Source organism: Schistocerca americana, unplaced genomic scaffold, assembly GCF_021461395.2.
Source record: "Schistocerca americana isolate TAMUIC-IGC-003095 unplaced genomic scaffold, iqSchAmer2.1 HiC_scaffold_839, whole genome shotgun sequence".
Lineage (NCBI taxonomy): Eukaryota > Metazoa > Arthropoda > Insecta > Orthoptera > Acrididae > Schistocerca > Schistocerca americana.
In genome coordinates, this window is record NW_025726608.1 from 7,501 (window position 1) to 12,500 (window position 5,000).

General features: G+C 51.6%; 1 non-coding gene across 1 annotated transcript in view; it reads left to right on the forward strand.

Annotated features, from left to right (window-relative positions):
- The first annotated feature begins 4,860 nt into the window (after window positions 1–4,860).
- Window positions 4,861–5,000, forward strand: part of LOC124591366 — a 1,910-nt gene continuing 1,770 nt past the window's right edge. The window contains exon 1 of the ribosomal RNA XR_006977171.1: window positions 4,861–5,000. This exon is cut by the window's right edge and continues 1,770 nt beyond it. This is a non-coding gene — a ribosomal RNA (small subunit ribosomal RNA).

Genomic DNA, 5,000 nt, shown 5'->3' on the forward strand with positions numbered 1-5,000 from the left:
TACAGACGCGAGCGCGTTGCTCTCTGTACGAATGCAGATGCTCAGCGGCAGCTAGGAGGCGCTCCATCCATGTCGGTACCGGTGAGCGTTGCACTCGCAGTCGCAAAAACGTACGGCAAGTATATTACTCGGAAGAGTCAATGACAGTCCAAGCCCCCCTGCGTGGGAAGAGTCTTCCTAGGCCATGACCCACCGGAAGGGCGCAGCGTCCCCCACCCCAGACATGTGACGTCACACTATCGGTATTGACGACTAGACTGATTCCTTATAATCATTTGCCATACACCGGTGGAAGCTGCCGAGACGAGTAACTACATAGCGGGCTCGCCGTGTCACTAATGTACAGAGATACAATAGTTTCGACTGGAACCGGATTAAACGTATACACGGCGCTGATTAGTAATAGATAGAGCCATCAGAATACAGATAATGTATACAACTGTCCGTATACATGCTGAAAGACTCTGCTCACAATCACACGTCAGCCAGACACTCTTATCACGCACTACTCTCTGCCTGTAACAGGCACACAGACAATATCTAAGCACCAGCATGGAACAACACCCAGTGCATCCTCTCTGCCACATTAGACAATCCACACTATCATAACCAGACCGGGAGGTCCACTCGGAAAACAGAATATCCCACCCTTCCGACAACCACCATTGCTCAGCTAAGCCACCAACACCCACACATGTCCTACACAGGGGTGCACCCAACATCACAATACTGCCTCCTGTCACACCACACAAACAATGGCACGAATGAAAGACACAGGTCTGCCACAAGCATGGAATCAGAGCGCCGCCTGTTATGAGCCAAAGGTGCACCCTGACGTGGCAAATCAGATGATGCCGCAGTCATTTACTTACGATAATCACAATCAACAAACCAGCCCCCCCCCCCCCGAAAACACCTTTCCTTACAACAATGTGTGCCTTAACCTAACCCGTATTGTGCCTTAACCTAACCCGTATTGTGCCTTAACCTAACCCGTATTGTGCCTTAACCTAACCCATATTGCGCCTTAACCTAACCCATATTGCGCCTTAACCTAACCCATATTGCGCCTTAACCTAACCCATATTGCGCCTTAACCTAACCCATATTGCGCCTTAACCTAACCCATATTGTGCCTTAACCTAACCTATATTGTACCTTAACCTAACCCATATTGTACCTTAACCTAACCCATATTGTACCTTAACCTAACCTATATTGTACCTTAACCTAACCTATATTGTACCTTAACCTAACCTATATTGGGCCTTAACCTAACCTATATTGGGCCTTAACCTAACCTATATTGGGCCTTAACCTAACCTATATTGGGCCTTAACGTAACCCACGTTGCGCCTTAACCTAACCTATATTGTACCTTAACCTAACCCATATTGTACCTTAACCTAACCCATATTGTACCTTAACCTAACCTATATTGGGCCTTAACCTAACCTATATTGGGCCTTAACCTAACCTATATTGGGCCTTAACCTAACCTATATTGGGCCTTAACGTAACCCACGTTGCGCCTTAACGTAACCCACGTTGCGCCTTAACGTAACCCACGTTGCGCCTTAACGTAACCCACGTTGCGCCTTAACGTAACCCACGTTGCGCCTTAACCTAACCCATATTGCGCCTTAACCTAACCCATATTGCGCCTTAACCTAACCCATATTGCGCCTTAACCTAACCCATATTGTACCTTAACCTAACCTATATTGTACCTTAACCTAACCTATATTGTACCTTAACCTAACCTATATTGGGCCTTAACCTAACCTATATTGGGCCTTAACCTAACCTATATTGGGCCTTAACCTAACCTATATTGGGCCTTAACCTAACCTATATTGGGCCTTAACGTAACCCACGTTGCGCCTTAACGTAACCCACGTTGCGCCTTAACGTAACCCACGTTGCGCCTTAACGTAACCCACGTTGCGCCTTAACGTAACCCACGTTGCGCCTTAACGTAACCCACGTTGCGCCTTAACCTAACCCATATTGCGCCTTAACCTAACCCATATTGCGCCTTACCCTAACCCATATTGCGCCTTAACCTAACCCATATTGTGCCTTAACCTAACCTATATTGTACCTTAACCTAACCCATATTGTACCTTAACCTAACCTATATTGTACCTTAACCTAACCTATATTGTACCTTAACCTAACCTATATTGTACCTTAACCTAACCCATATTGCGCCTTAACCTAACCCATATTGCGCCTTAACCTAACCCATATTGCGCCTTAACCTAACCCATATTGCGCCTTAACCTAACCCATATTGCGCCTTAACCTAACCCATATTGCGCCTTAACCTAACCCATATTGCGCCTTAACCTAACCCATATTGCGCCTTAACCTAACCCATATTGCGCCTTAACCTAACCCATATTGTACCTTAACCTAACCCATATTGTACCTTAACCTAACCTATATTGTACCTTAACCTAACCTATATTGTACCTTAACCTAACCTATATTGTACCTTAACCTAACCTATATTGGGCCTTAACCTAACCTATATTGGGCCTTAACCTAACCTATATTGGGCCTTAACCTAACCTATATTGGGCCTTAACCTAACCTATATTGGGCCTTAACGTAACCCACGTTGCGCCTTAACGTAACCCACGTTGCGCCTTAACGTAACCCACGTTGCGCCTTAACGTAACCCACGTTGCGCCTTAACGTAACCCACGTTGCGCCTTAACGTAACCCACGTTGCGCCTTAACGTAACCCACGTTGCGCCTTAACCCAACACACGTTGCGCCTTAACCCAACACACGTTGGGCCTTAACCCAACACACGTTGGGCCTTAACCCAACACACGTTGGGCCTTAACCCAACACACGTTGGGCCTTAACCCAACACACGTTGGGCCTTAACCCAACACACGTTGGGCCTTAACCCAACACACGTTGGGCCTTAACCCAACACACGTTGGGCCTTAACCCAACACACGTTGGGCCTTAACCCAACACACGTTGGGCCTTAACCCAACACACGTTGGGCCTTAACCCAACACACGTTGGGCCTTAACCCAACACACGTTGGGCCTTAACCCAACACACGTTGGGCCTTAACCCAACACACGTTGGGCCTTAACCCAACACACGTTGGGCCTTAACCCAACACACGTTGGGCCTTAACCTGCTCTGTAATTGTCATACGACGCGTTAAATTAGTGTGGTGTTGCCTAACTGCAACCCCCGCAATATAGTTTGCTACTCGCACTGCCTGGTCCCCAGAGTATCGCTTCATGTTAAACACCTTGCAGCTATACACTGTAATGCGGATGGCAGCAGGACGTACATGCTCAATGCCCTTCGCAGTTGTTCATTGGCATTTGCATGGCGAAGCACAGCCTACGTTGTGGTACGGCGTGTGTCAACTGTCCGCTGATGTTGTACGTCCAAATCACACACTGTACTGCACATTGGTCCTCATGTACTGAATGATACATCGTGGTACATGTGTGACCGTACCACGACTGCGCCAACAACGGCGAACCATACGGTCCAAATATTGTGCACTCAGCTACGTGTCGTCTCCCTATAAGAGCTGGATTGCAGTATGGTATGCCGTGGATGGCGATCAGCATGAGCCGTCTGTTGATGTAGTGGCGCGTGTTGTCAGACGTAGTCGTCTCTTCTCACACACCGTGATAGCATGGTGCACTGCGTTCCACATCTGCGACATGCGACAGAGGCCGGTTGACAGTCGTTCGCGCAATGGACATCGCATACGTACGGGGGCCACCTTCCACGTGTTCGCGAAGCGTGCACATGTTGTTGCGTGTATGTGGGCAGACATAGTGTGTCGTGACACCTGACACAGGCATGCAACAATCGTTGAATTTGCAAATGGCGATGGACGTCTACGTTTGCTGGTGACGTTACGCAAATGAACAACTGGTAAACGGTTGTGGTGCGGTTGTTCTCGCTAGAGGTGAATCAGTGATGGCGACGATCGGTTGAGCTACCAACCGGTTGTTTCAGCGATACCCACCATGCCCACGAACGTGAATGGCATGTGGGTGTGAAGCGATACGCGGCGGTGGCTGGGTGGGACCGTCCCCGGCCGGTGAGGGGGGGCCTCCCGGCGTGCTGGCCGCGCGGTGCGTGGGCGCACGCGCTACAGCCGGCTGGTGGGGGCGGCCAGTGGCAGGCGCGCCGGCCGACGGAGGCGGCAGGCGGCGCAGCTGCGCGCCGGCGCACCCTGCACGCGGCGCCGTGCGGCCAAAGTAGGTCCTCGCGGGCCCGGTGCGAAGCGCGGTGGACATCTGCAGTGTGCTGGTCCGATTGAGGACTGTGTGCGCTGAGGATGCGCCGCCGCCCGGCGCTCGGCGCCGCGACGCCGTCTGCTGCTCGGTCGCCTCTGCGGTTCTCGCAGGTGGTTTGTATCGCAGCTGTGCGGACGTGTTGGCGCGTGCGCTGTGCTGGGAGAGTTCGCTTCGGCACCCAAGTGGGGCTTTTGTCCTTCTGTGGCGCTGGCGTTGGAGCTGCCGGCCACCGTAGGTGGCGCGTGTTGTCTCCCGCCGGCAATGCCACGACAGCACGCTCCCGGGCCTCTGTCGGCAGCGGCAAGCTCAGTTGGGAGCACGGGTGGTCGCACCTAAAGCGTCTACTCGCCAAACTCCGGGCGATTGCGCCTCTCTCGAACCCGACCAAGTACTTAGGACGGCGCTGCGCGCCGCCGGGACCTGAGAGGGTTTCGAGGTGTATTGTGCAGGGGAGCTCAGCCTCCTCCTGTTTGCAGAATAATTGAGCGGACGCTTGCGTGTTCGCGCGGGCCCCCGGGACACACTCCCGGGCGGCCGGCTGCTCAGCTCTAGTTGACGCAGCTCCCTGGTTGATCCTGCCAGTAGTCATATGCTTGTCTCAAAGATTAAGCCATGCATGTCTCAGTACAAGCCGCATTAAGGTGAAACCGCGAATGGCTCATTAAATCAGTTATGGTTCCTTAGATCGTACCCACGTTACTT